We start from the raw sequence: 14902 nt of genomic DNA on the forward strand, positions 1-14902 counted from the left end.
CGTTTCAGTCACGTCAGACTCTTGGTGACCCCATCTAGGGTTTTCTTGGCAAAAGAGATACTTGAATGGTTTGCCATTTCCTACTCCAGCTCATTTTACAGATGAGGAAGCTAAGGCAAACAGTGTTAAGTGACTTGTCCTATACAGCTAATGTCTGAGGCCAGATTTTAATTCAGGAGGATGAGTCTTCCTGACTTCAGGCCCAGCTCTCTATCCATTGTGCCATCTAGCTGCCCCACTGTTTGTGGTACCTTTCAGCAAAATGTAATTTCCCTATTTATCTCTTTAATTAAGTCTATTTTTGCTTTTACTTTGTCTGGGACATGATTGCCACTGTTTCAAGTATGTTTCTTGTAAATAACATATTATTGGGTTCTGGTTTCTAATGCATTCTTCTATCTTCCCTTTTATGGATAAACTCATTTCATTCACATTCACAGTTGTTTGTTAATTGTATATTTCCTTCCATTCTATTATTTTTTTTCTTCTCTTTGTTTTCAAGAGCATTTAAGAGTTTGTTTTGCTTCTTACTAATCCTTCCCATAATCTACTCTCCTGTTCATCCCTTTCCCCTCCCAATTTCCTACTGGGTGAAATCTATTTCTGTACCCAACTCTGTGTGTGAATGTGTATTTTCCCCCTCCTATGACCAGTTCAAATAAGTGAAGTTCAAGTGTTGTTTGGTCCCTCCTAATTCCTTCTGCTTGTTGTACATACTTCTACCAACCATTCCATTTATATGAAATAATTTTCCTCTCCCTTCCCTGCCTCTCCTTTATATTCCTCTTCCTATCTCTTTCTATTCTTCTTAAGATCATCAAGACATAATAAGAACCACTCCCAAGCCTTATCTAATTAGATTCCCTCTATGACCTTTGACGATAATAAAAGGGCTGAATGTGTGTGTGTGTGTGTGTGTATATATGTATATATGTGTATATATATATATATATATATATATATATATATATATATATATATGTATATGTATATAATTTCTCCATACAAGAATGCAAACAATTTAACCTTATTTAGACCTTTAAGATTGCTGTTTACCTTTTTAAGTTTATCTTAACTCCTGTTTTTGTATGTCAAATTTTCTACTTAGCTCTGGTCTTTTCATCAGGAATACCTAGAAATCATCTATTTTTTCCTCAGTAGGGCTATACTTGGTTCAAGAGGATGAAGCCTTTGCCTTCCAGAATACCATATTCCAAGCACTCCACTCCTTCTTGGTGGTGGATGCTAGCTCTTGTATGATCCTGACTATAGCACCGCCTCAGTACTTGCATTCTTTCTTCCTGATGTTTGCTTCTTTGACCTGGGAGGTCTGGATTTTGACTTTAAGATTCCTTGGAATTCTCATTTTGATGTTTCTTTCAGGAGATGACCAATGGATTCTTTTGATTTTTATATTATTCTCCTGTTCTAAGAGATCTGGGCAATTTTCTTTTTAAGATTTCTTGAATTAAGTAGTCCAATGATTCATAAATTATCATTTCAATAAGGTCAGTTGTTTTTGCTATGAGACCTCACATTTTCTTCTATTTTTTTCAGCTTTTGACTTTGTCTTAATATTTTTTTGTTATCTCATGGAGTTAGTAGCATCTATTTGGTTCATTTTAATTTTTAGGAATTCTTAACCTGAGGGTCCATGAACTTGGTGTTTAAAAAATATATATTCAAGTAATTGTACTGTAATGTATTTGGTTTCCTTTGTAAATCCATGTATTTTGTTTTATACATTTAAAAATATTCCAAGAAAGGGTCCATGGGCTCCACCAAACTGCCAGAAGGATCAAGGATACAAAAGGTTAAAAACTACTGTTTTAGTGGATAAGTCAGCTCCAATTCAACAAACAATATCTGTAATATAATTTTGCAAATACACATGAAAACATCAACCACTGTCAAAAAACAATTAAAAAATATTTACTGAGTGCTTACTATATGCAAGAAACAGTAGTAATTAATGTAAGGACAGAAAATTTTATGCCTTGCAGGAGCAGACAGAAAAGAAATATAGTTCCAGAGCTGGAAAGTGTGAAGGAGTGGCAAGGTGACTAGCAAAAACAGCCATGAAGAAAAAGGAGGCACCTTTACCATGGGCCCATCTAGGGTGAGCCATGTGATTTCCATCAGTTTATTGGTAGGATCTTACGTAAAAGTACCTCATGCAAAAAGATACTCAATAATATTTTGCTGAAAGTCTTGTTGAAAAACTCATCAGTAAAAAGATTCCTTGAATGGTTCAGCTACAGCCCAGAAATGCATTAGACTTTGTGTGACAGAAGGAAGATGAATGATAACTACTCAAGTATAACCAACTCTTTCATAGTCCATATTTAGGGCTGGCTGTAATACAAAATATTCAGAATGTTGGTGAGAAAATGAGTTGGAATAGTGAACGATCTGTTTTGATTACTTCTGAAACTTTTCTCAAAAGGTCACATGAAGATAGAACCTTTATAATAATTAGAAGTTATCCCTATTCTGTGGTATTAATTCAAAGATATTAATCACTGAACTCTAGTATATCTGAAATGAAGGCCATATTAATATAAGCATATTGTTTTTTCATTTTTAAAGTTGCTTTTTTTAAAAAAATGACCAAAAAAATCTACTTGTTGGCCTGTATATCTTAGCTAAATGAAACATTCTATAGGCTAATATCAGAGTAACTCTACTATACAAAGGCTGGCAGAGCCTCTAGAAAGGAGTTGCATGGCAAAGCTGAGAGTTTCAGCTAGGGTATTAAGAAAAAAAAAAGGACCACCAATGGTGAGGAAAGGCAAGCTTTCTAAGCTTCACAGAAGGACCTTCCAACTTCAAGAAAAAAATCTCCAAAGACAGGAACCACTACATACCTCAATCAGGTAAGACTGACCAATGCACAGTTCCTATATTTTGTCCTGAAAAGGGATCATCCACAAGATCCTTGGGGACTTAGAAGTGAGGGCTGCTGGAGCTGTTCTTATAGCTTACTCTACATTCTCTAAAGAGCTTACATAAACTGAAGTTAGCAGACATTCCAATCCTCACCTGAGCTGAGAAGCATCATCTTCCTAGGCAACTGTCCTGGAATCATGGGATCATAAGACTTTTATCTAGAAGGAACTTTAGAAATCCATCGGGTCCAATTCTCCCATTTTTCAGAGGAGTACAATGAATCCCAGAGGAGAAGTGATTGCCCAAGGTCACATAACTAACAAAGAACTGGAAACCAGATTCTCTGAATTGAAATCCTGTGTTCCTTTCTCTATACACATTGCTGCCTCCAATTCTCTGGGGAAAAATGACAGTCTCCTGTCACTCTAGTTTCAGCCACAATGATAAAGAAGAGATTAATGGTGATGCTTATCATAAAAACACACCATTTTTAAAGTATCAAGTAGCTGAAGATTAAGTGGAATATGAAAGCCTATTTCTGCTGATCTTTCAATATGTAATTTTACCAAGTATAGCTACTCTCATTCATACAGCCTTGTCCTACAGGGGAATAGGAAGGTGAGAAGGGCAGATGTATAACCTTGCTACTCTCAATCTTGATGCAAAAATAGTGTTCACTTCTGGTGTGGTCTCACGCAACTTGGCCCAGGCCAAAACCTGGCATAAACAACTGTCAATGGCCTCATGTCCCGCACTGATCTAAGGTATCGGCCTGTCCTCTTCCCAAAGCTGATATGGAAGTCAAATATCAGCTGGCTGCAGAAAACTCTCCACCCGAAAAAAGCATCTCCCCATTGGGCCCCACCCAATGGGGTTAGACAGATAGATGCCCCAGGGACAACTGGCTAATGATGCTCACACCATGCAGGACACCTACTAACAAGTGACCCAGAGTGGGCTCCAACAGTTTGCAGAAGCAGAGGCTGAGGACAATGCGCTAGTTCCACACTGACCATCCTCAACACCTGAATCTCTCCTACAGGTCTGGACTTAGACAACCAGGCTATTCCTCAAATGTAACACCCGGCCAAAGCATACAACCAGAGCAAGCTACCTGCAAACAAATGAGTGGTTTTTGCTGACATGAAATAAACTCGCTCCTCATTAGATCTGTTTTTCTTTTTTATTTATGGTAACTGAATCTGTTCCAGGAAAAACTACTACAACTTCCAACTGGATGGTCCAGTTTCTTACAAAGGTATTTCCTCATTGCTGTAAAACCAAAAAGTTGAAGTCCTAGGCTCAGGTGGTAGAAAAGTCTTGGATCTCCAAACCTGAGCTGTTTGCAGTATTCCTACTGGCAGTTCTACAATAACTCACTGGTAAAGTCCTCAGGGTGAGCACTGAGAGGAACTGAAGGTACAGAAAAAGGGGACAAGTTCCCATTAAAACAATCTCCTTGTCAGCAATGGGTAACTGCCTCACGAGCCACCTCTATCTTTAATCTTGGTCACCTCTCAGGACCCTACATCTTCTCTAATGTCAGAGTACACCAAGTCATCCATTGCTTCCCCCACCCGAAAGGCAGCCAGTTTATACCACTCTATGTAATATAACATCATCACCCTCACCACAAGTGCTTCCTCCAATAACCTCCATGGATTTAGGGATCCTGTTCACCTGGCCCTTTCTCAACAACTCACATCAGGTGGGCCAACTGGCACACTCACCTGAATTTTATCCAGTCCTGCTTCCATACCCTTTAGTCAATTATGTTGTTTGTGGTTCTAGGCCACACCCAATCACCATGCCACCTGTATCTTAGTTCCACACACACTTATAGGACACCAAAAATACCTAAAACACACTTAGACTTTCCCCCAAGAAACTAGAAATCCCACAATATTATACTCCTATTCCAAACATCTGGCAAGGTCAAAGTTTCACACAAGAGGACCAGATTAAACATCTGTCTCAAGGGTAGGATGAAATCACTGAAGCCACTTCTGTTTGTACCCTACACCCACATGACACATATGGCACCTCTTCTGGTACGACCTAGGACTGGGAGATCCTGCCAATCCAGCAAAACTTGTCAGGAAAAACCTGAAATACAGAAAATGGTGTCAACAAAGTTCACAGCTCTGACAAGAGGTCAATGTCCTCTCCTCTCCTTCTTTAATACTCAGATCCAGTTCAAATTTTTATTTCTTAAATATTTATTGAAATTAAATGAGACTCCCTTTATTTTTCTTGGTTTTTGGTTTTGGTTTTGCTTTTTTTTTTTTTTTTTTTGCAAAATGGCTAACATTAAAATGTTTTTCATGACTTCACATGTAAAATGAATATCATATTGCTTGCCTTCTTAATGGGTGGGGCAAAGGCTGGAAGGGAGAGAATTTGGAACTCAAAATAAAAAAAAGAATATTAAAAAAAACCAAAGACATTGTATGTGATTCCTAAAGATTTTTCAAGAATAATACAAGTAGGAGAAGTAAGGCAAAGGACAACACATAGGACATGCATGATGAGAAAAGAAGGTAGGGCAGTCATATAGAAAGAATGAGAAATTAACAGACCAGGGGGAAGGTCTTTTATGGCATCCATCAGACACTTTGTGAAGGGTTTATAGGAGAATATGGACAGGAATCATATAAAATTAGGAGATATAAATGATTATAATCAACAGAGGAAGTTTCTACACTTATGAAATCAAAGCAGCATACGTCTCCAGTATCACAGACCACTCTCTTAAGTGCAAAGTTGGCCTCCATGCACTAACTTGTCCCATATGACCAGACAGAAATAGCAAAATCTAAAAAGGCAAGGTACAGTCTAATATGAACTGTATTCTCTATAACTTCAAATTCTGGACAAGTCAGTGAACCTCTATGTACCAGATCTACTTGAAAATTAAAACAGATTGGCTAAAATGATAGAAGGGGAAATGACAAATGTTGGAAGGGATGTGGAAAAATTAAGACACCAATACACCACTGCTGGAACTATGAACTAATCCAACCATTGTAGAGAGTAATACGGAATTATGCCCAAGGCGTTATAAAACTGTATATATACTCTTTGATCCAGCAATGTCACTATTAGGTCTGTTTCCCAAGGTGACCAGGGAAAAAAGAAAAGAATCTACATGTTCTAAAATACTTATGGCAGTTTTTTGTGGTGGCAAAAGAACTAGAAATTGAGGGGATGCCTATCAATTAGTGAATGGCTGAATGAGTTGTGGTATGTGATTGTGATAAAATATTACTGTGCTATAAGAAATAACGAGCAGGTTCATTTTAGAAAAACATGGAAAGACTTTCAAGAAAATAATGCAGACTGAAATAAGCAAAACCAAGAGAATGCTATATGTAGTAATAGCAATATTGTTTGGAGAGAATGCCTAAGCTATTCTTAGCAATATGAACATTCAAATCAACCATGAAGAACTTATGAAGGAAAATGCTATCCACCTCCAAAGAAAGAATTATATGGTTCCACATGTAAAGCTATATCAAATATTGGCTTTCTCTAATGTGGGGTTGAAGAGGGAGGGAGACAACCCAGAACTCAAATTGTATAAAAAAATCCAATAAAATAATTTTTTTTAAAAGAAGATTTCTATGGGGTATGGATGAATCACTAGGAAGTGAGAATGATATCAAAACAAAAAATACCAAGAAAAATTATTTGTAAAAAGAAAAAAAAAAACACTAAAACCTTTTAAAAAGCATGATTACTGGAGAAAAACTGAGAAAATCACCTCCCTTTCTTCTTTGCAGAGGTAGATAACTATGGATGTGGAAAGCTGTGTACATTGTCAGATAGTTTATATACTGGTTAGTTTTACTGAACTATTCTTTTTCTTTTTAAATCTCTGATAAAAAGGACAATTCACTTGGTGGGAAGTAACATATTCAGAAATCTGATATAAACAAAGCCAATGGAACCAAGATTAGGAGGGAAGCAGAAAACTGGGAAAGAATTTTTACGAGTCAAATTTACAAGAATACAAGTCATTCCCCAATTGATAAATGATCAAAGGATATGAACAGGCAGTTTTCAGAGGACAAAATTAAAGCTATCTGTAGACATGAAAAAATGCTCTAAATCAGGGCTCTCCAAAATGAAGCCCACGGGCCGCATGCGGCCTGCAGTGCAATTTATGCCAGTGCAATTTATGCGGCCCACTTACAAGCATAGAAATTTACATAAATGCTTTAGTAAATGAAGCCGAGCTACCCCAGAGCTCTCACTAAAATGGCAAATCAAAATATATTGTCTATTGTTTCAATAAAAACCTAAGGTTGGATAGCCCTGCTCTAAGTCACTATTGATTAGAGAAATGCAAATCAAAACAACTCTGAGGTACCACATCACACCTAACATGACAAAACAGGAAAACGACAAATGTTGGAGAAGATGTGGGAAAACTGGAACAATACTTCATTGTTGGTGGAGTTGTGAATTGATCCAACTAATTTGGAACTATGCCCAAAGGGCTATAAAAATGTGCATACCCTTTTACCTAGCAATACCACTTCTAGGGCTGTATCCCTGTTATGGTAATTAGGGTGGGACTTTTTGCTGTTCTCTTTTGGAATGCTAAGGCCATCAAGTGCCTTTAATGAGTCTTGCCTTTGTTTGAAAGGGGCAGGTAAAGTGGGACCCTTTTGCTGTCTTTGTTTTGGAATGCTTCTCAGCACTAAGGCAATGGGGAGTCATTGATTGGAAACAATGTGTCCCTAAAGTCTGGACACATAGGAAATCTCATTAACTGATTCACAGAAGACTCTGTGTTGTGCAGACACTTCTTTTTCTGGGGTATGCTAAAGGAGAAGGTGTACTCCATGAAAATCACAGATGCAACACACTTGACTGAACTCATAAAGAGTGAATGTGCTAAAACTGATGACAATGTGGAGTTATTGCATCAAGTTCACATGAATCTTGTAAAGCGCATCACCTTTGCATCACAAATGATGGAAATCATACTGAAGATGTTATTTGCTAATATTCTAATTAAATAAGATATTGCTGAAAATTTCATTTCTTGAAAATATGCATTTTTGCCTACGTGTCCAGACTTTAGGAACATCCTGTATATGATGTGGTGCTAGAGATTGAAGAACTTTCCCACACCCTAAATGCTAAGTAGGCCCTGAGCAGAGTATACGTGCTGGAAGGTTAGCATTTTGCTTTTGGGGGCACACTTATTGGAAGAGTGTTGGTGATTTGGCCAGATATGACTCTGGATAGTCTTTGGAGCACCCCCTCTTACCTCCCCCCGAAAAACCTAGGTGTTGGTGCGTCTCTCTCTGGTAACTGTATGTATTGCTATGGACAGATAGAAGCCTGTTGACTAATTTGTGTTTGTTCTGTTTATATAATGTATGCTTGTAATTTCTGTATTCTCTCTGAAGTTCAGAGTGCTGAATTAAGTGAATGGTATATGTATGTTTAATTAAAGTGAGATTGTTAACCCCTTAAAGTTGCATTCCTTAGAAAAGCAGATCAAAGGACTTGGGTTGGCAGCCCTCCTGTGTACTGGTGTTATTGGCCTTACACAGCCATGGTAGAGGCAAGTAGCATTGTTGTTACAATCCTAAAGAGATCATAAAAATGGGAAAAGAACCCACATGTCCAAAAATATTTATAGCAGCTCTTTGTGCAGTGTCCAAGAACTGGAAACTGAGGGAATGTTCATCAATTGGAGAATGGCTGAACAAGCTGTGGTATATGAATGTAATGGAATACTACTGTGCTACAAGAAATGATGAACAGGCAGACTTCAGAAAAACTTGGAAAGACTTATATGAATTGATGCTGAGTGAAGTGAGCAGAACCAGCAGAACATTGTACACAGTAACAGCCACAGTATCTAATGACTGACTTTGATAGACTTAGCTCTTCTCAGCAATGCAAGGACCTAAAACAATTCCAAAAGACTCATGATGAAAAATGCCATCCACACCCAGAAAAAGAAATATGGAGTCTGAATGCAACTCAAAGCAGACTATTTTCTTTTTTTGTTTTATGTTTTTCTTTCTCGTGTTTACTGCCATTCATTCTAATTCTTCTATACAACATGACTAATGTGAAAATATGTTTAATAGGAATGTATATGTAGACCCTGTATCAGACTGCATGCCATCTTGGGGAGGGGGAGGAGAGGAAGGGGGAGAAAATTTAAAACTTATGTAAGTGAATGCTGAAAACTAAAAATAAACTTTAAAAAAAAGAAATCCAAGTGATACTAAAACAAGATTATCATCAAAAATAACTAGACAGACAGACAGACCGACAGACAAGGCAGAGTTCTAAAGATATTCTGAGGAGCCAATAATAACACCTCCCTACCTACTCTCCCCTGCAAAAAAAAGAGCATGACTAACTGGGATGACCAGCAACCCTGTTTGGGAAGCCTTCAAAAGTTATCAGCCATCAAGGCTGCTTTTTCCCAAAGATCTCAAAAAGTATTCTCAGCACCATACTCCATGACCCTGTGAAGCATAGAGTGGGCACAGACCACCTCTGTTGAGCTGCTTTTATCACAGCATGTGTTCTACCAGATACCTGCAACATTCTGTGATAAAAATGTCAGGTTTTTTCCAGTCATCTTTCTTTGGCAGATGCCTAGGGCTTCTAAGACAGGCTGCAAAGTGCAGGCAACAAGCAGTTATTAAGTGCTTATCACTATGCCAAGCACTGTGCTGGAAAGGAAAGAGCACTGGATTTGTAGTCAGAGGAGCTGACTTAAAATCCTGCTCCTACTTGCTCCCTGGTAACCTTTGGCAAGGAAATCACCCAGTTTCCTCATCTGTAAAATGAGGTGGTTAAACTCTGCTTAGAAACTACACTATGCCTAATTTGTTGTAGGCATTCCACTTATTTTATTACTGTCTAAGCATTCAAGCCCAACTCAGAGGAATGATGAAATATGTGTGAAATAACCACAAGGAGATCATAGGCTGCTTATTTTTTGGGATGGGAAATTCACAAAACTTCTGCTGATGAATCTGGCTTTTCCAACTAGAGTATAGTAGTGAGGGCTGGCCATATACAAGTCTACCAGGTCACTCTCCTCTCTAGCCCCCAACCCCATCCTTCTCTTTACCACAAGTTCAAGGGGAGGGAGAAAAGTTGAACTTCAGTAGCATTCATAAAGATAACAAAAGAAGACTCAGGCTTGGGAGAAATGGGATAAGTATTTGGTGAAGGGCTGTCATATGGAGAGGAGTTATACTTGTTCTATTTGCTGCCAGAGGGTGGAACTTGGCGTAGTTAGGTGGAAGCTGCAATGACAAAGGTTTCCGGCTTTATGTAAGTTAAAACTTCCTAATAATTATACCTGTCCAAAAGTGTAATGAGCTGCCTCAGGAGGAGTTGAGTTCTACCATAAGTAGAGACTGGATGAGTATCAGGAATGTCAGACAGAGGGGACTGAGTTGAACTAGATGACCTCAAGAGTTCCCCTATAATTATGAGTTTCTGTGCAACTAGATTTTTTTCTAAGGTCCCTCCTAGCTCTAAATCCTGTGACCATGTGCACTAAAATTAGGATGTCTCCATGTACTGAGAGCTCAAAGTTTCTACTCCACCAGTGAGAAGTTTTCATGTACCATTTTTTGCCATCCACTATCTGCTGTTATCAATTATATACACGCTGATGTCCCAAGAACCATGAGAAATGTTACCTTCTAGTTACACTGTGGGTATCCTTCACTTCTTAGGACGCCTTCTCTTGGATCTCTGAGAAGAGGGGACTACTAAGTGCTCATCAGGATGAGCAGAGTGAACAAGGTCCATCCCAACAGAATCTTTCCTTTTTAAAAGAGGTCAACAAGGACTGGCTCACTTAAATTCTCCTACTGTCAACACTACCCAGTTATCATCATCATCCTTAGTGATAACATGACACCAATGGCCTGAAGGGAAAATACTATTTTTTTTCTCCATGGACAAAGCAAGTGATCTGATCTCAAAAGATTTCTGTGATTTATTAGGGAAACCCAAGCATCAGGAGTGAATCTGGGCACAAAATGGCCAAAGTATGAAGGGGATGCCCTCAGAGCAAGGTGACAGTTGTCCTTCTCCACAGCTCCTTTGCTGAAGTGACTGCTTCTGAAAGAGTCTTGTCTTCTCCATGTTTTGAGGTGATGGAAACAGAATTACACAAGAGCAAAGAGCAGAAGCCCAGGGTATAGGCAGAGATTTCAATATGAGAGACAAAAACCCCAGCTGTAAACACACAGGGAGGTTAACATGAGCTTTGTCTTGATTTTAAGACCACCATGTTTTCAAAGAATAAACAAATACAGTCATGAAGTAATAGGGACAAGAATATGAGGCTTCAAACTGGGTTCAAATTCTGACTCCCAAATTCACTAGCTACATAAGCATAGGCAAATCACTTTTAATGCCTACTAGGTACCTCAAGAAATTCAAGAATGCAGCTGACGTTTTTTTGCTTACTTTATAATCGTGCCAGGAATTTCCTAGGCTGATCAAAAAACAAAGATTCCCATATTCAAGTAAACCAAGGTTCTTATCCTGGGATCTGTGAATAATTTTTTTTAAATATTTTAACACCTGTATTTCAATATAATTTATTTCTTTTGTGATCCTACAAGGTGTCAGTGAAGTTTTAAGTTTTAATAACTTCAAAAATAGAAAGGTTACAAGTTTACAAAAAGACATCATCTGAAAGTCTGTTTAAATTTCTTGTGCATTTAGTTTTTTGAATTCTGAATGACAAATGTTTTATTATAATTTTAACAAGATGGGCCACCTTGCCATTACATATTGAATATGTGACACTTTCCGGATAAGACCAGGGGAATCACTAAAGGAGGTCTTCTTGCTTGACCACCTTGGTCCCCAATCTATCTCCATTAAACTCCTTTTTGTAGGGTCACATCAAAATTGTCATGAATGCATCAAAACCTCATTCTCTAAATGCCCTTAAGGTCAAGATTACAAATACAAGCCTTTTAGTCACTAAGAAGGAGCTGATGAAAGTTTTTACAAAGTTCAAAAATCAGCCACTGTAACCTATAGCACAAGACAGTGATTATGTTGAATGTTAATGAGACATACCAATATTTGAAATATTTTAAATAACCAATTCTTCAAATGTTTTGTGTCAGTTTGTAGCCTTTGTGCTTCTTAAGCTAGTAAAGCTTACTCCCTGGAGCCTTTTGCTACACCCTGCATTTATTTCATTTTATGCATTTAAAAACATTCTGAGAATGGGCCCATAGGCATCACCAGACTACCAAAGGTGGCCATAACACAAAAAAAGTTAAGAACCCCATGGTGTGAACTGAAATCCATATCGCCCTTGCCCCCACCTCAACTAAAGACATAACAAGTAGTAAATACATATGTAGGTCCATACCACTGTTTGTGAATAATAACCAACCTAAGAGGCTCTGGGGAAGGCTCAACATAATGACTCAAAGCTCCTCAGTTAGCATCAAGCCTATTAGCAATTAGTCCCAAATTATCTTCCACTCCCCCCAGTCATGACTCTGCTCCAGTCAGATAAGTGCCCTAACCATCTCCTAACCATCCTCTGCTTGTTTCAGTGCTATGTTCGTGGCCTTCCCCAGCTTTTCCTTCTATTTAAAAATCTCCATCTCTATCAAGACTTGCTTTAAAGAATTTCTTCAATGAAGCTGGATTTAACGTCATGCCTGTCTTTTCACTGCTCCAGCATATCTGTACATAGTAGATTCCCTAAGGAGACTTTATGGACAGGACTAGAAGGTTCGGTTGCTTTGCTGCCTGTACTGGAGAGAAACTGCCCATGCTGATGAGATTATAAATCCATCCAAGCTTGTATGTATGGCCTAGAGAGTGCTTATATGTAGCTAGTTCACATCCTTATCTTGTCTCCCCAGCAGCAGGGTACATTTATTGAAGGTAGAAAGTATGTCTTCAACATTCTCCATTATCCCTAGTACAGAATAGTACATAGAAAAGAGAAGGCTGAATGAATGAATCTCAAGCCCTCCTCTGATTTGCTACTTGGATTTTATAACCCAATTCTCCAGAATCTCAGCACTAGGCACAGAACAATAAGAAAGCAAGTTATTAGTCCATAACAAAATCTGACTTCTAAGGAGAAGGTAAATTTTCTAAAAACAGACATTGCCCAATCTTCTCTGTAAAGGGCAAAAGTCAAAGAACACCGAAATCATAAACATTCCTTCCTTCAAGCCAAAAAACATTCAGTCTCCAAAAGGGGAAAGAAACCCTGAAAAAAATCCCCTGGGTCAATCAATCCACAAGTATGTGTTAAGTACTGCTAATGTGGAGGCATCATTAAGCCCAGCACCTAAGATACAAACACCAAAATGAAATAGCCCCCATTCTCAAGCAGCTTACATACTTTTGGGGCAATCCTGATATAACACCGAGTTCCATAACAGATGAATCAGCTATAGGCTTGATAATGTCACTTTAAGTGACACAAATACCAGAAAATCTGCTTCTGAATATCTTAAAAAAAACTGTCTTGGCTCTCCAGAAGCACTTGGGTACATCAACTCATCATGCAGCGCTATCAGTTTGAGCCCTGGAGAAAACAAACATCTCAAGAAAAGACATGAGCTGGTAGAACAGTTTCCCAGGAACACAGAAAGTGTTATCTTCAAGAATGGAATCAAGCATCACTCATCATCTGGCAAAGAAACCAAGACAAGCACTACGGCTGATCTTTTCTAGCTGTCTTTCCAGAAATGTAGCAGAGACATCTATCAGTATTTGTAAGAAATGTGAAGTCAATGGCTCTAAACTTGTCTTGCCCAGCTCTCCTATTTAGAAGCACTTATGGACATAAGAGATAGTTAACTACCAGAGATCCCCCAATAACCCCATGGAGAACAGGGGAGTACTTCAGGGGAGGTTGTAAACATGCTAATGCTGCAGTTTCCCTGCCAGTAAACCTTCTCAAGCAGGGTCATTCAGACCTAGATGTCTAGCCTCTGCAGGAACTGGGATAAACCATCACTAATCACATTCTCCCTTCATACTGAGGTTATCCTACAAGCATAGCCCAGAATTCACACTGGAGTCAAAGGGTATCCCATCAATCAACAAACACTTGTTCAGTGTCTATTATATACCAGCCACTGTTTGAGCTGGGGGTGGGGGTGAGGGTATATAAACATAAAAATGGAGCAGTCCCCACCTTCAAGGAGTTTACATTCCATAGAGGAGGCAATATACACAATTCATATACAAATAAGTATATGTAAAATAAATCTGAGCCGGTTTGAGGGAGAAGACACTAGAAGCTAGGGGCATAAGGAAACACCTCTCAGAGGGGCATCTGAGTTGTGCTTTGAAGGAAACTAGTCATAAGGACAACCTGTGAAAAGGCATAAAAATGGGAAATGAAATGTCATATAGGAGGAATATAGAATAAGGCTAGAAAAATTAGGACTTTAAATGTGAGGAGTCTATTTGATTGTATTGGTAAATGGGAGCTATTCGTGGAAATCACATGGTCAGGCATGTGCTAAAGCACTTATATCATTTTAGAAGCTTAGTTGAGAATGGTTTGGAGAAAGGGAGAGCCTTGAAGCTGGGAGCCCAAGACACAGCAATAGTGAGGGGAAGAGGGTACAGGGGGCAGAACTAGGCCGGTGGCTGCGTGAGTAGAGACAGGGACACGTGCAGAGATGTTACGGGGATTTCACAGACGAGGCTCCACAACTACTAGACACGGGAGAAGCAGAGTGAAGAGTCGTGAACCCCAGGTAGGGACTAGAAGGATGTGGTGCCCTCTACAAAAACAAGGTAACTCAGAAGAAGGGTTGGGGAGAAAGAAAATGAGCCGTTTAGAGATGCTGAGCTGGAGCTGCCTATAAGACACCCCTTCCAAAATGTTTAACATTTTGGTGAAGTGGTCCTGGAGCCCAGAGATACAAGGACTGGATAAACTGACCTAAATGTCATCTGCACAAAGATGATAATGCAAACCATAGGGGCTCATGAGGTTATC

At 38.8% G+C, this 14902-nt stretch overlaps 1 protein-coding gene across 2 annotated transcripts in view; it reads right to left on the minus strand.

Annotated features, from left to right (window-relative positions):
* Nucleotides 1-14902, minus strand: part of RANBP10 (RAN binding protein 10) — a 140850-nt gene that overhangs the window by 92831 nt on the left and 33117 nt on the right. The gene's annotated exons all lie outside the window — the stretch shown is intronic.

This window comes from Trichosurus vulpecula, chromosome 3 (genome assembly GCF_011100635.1).
Source record: "Trichosurus vulpecula isolate mTriVul1 chromosome 3, mTriVul1.pri, whole genome shotgun sequence".
Lineage (NCBI taxonomy): Eukaryota > Metazoa > Chordata > Mammalia > Diprotodontia > Phalangeridae > Trichosurus > Trichosurus vulpecula.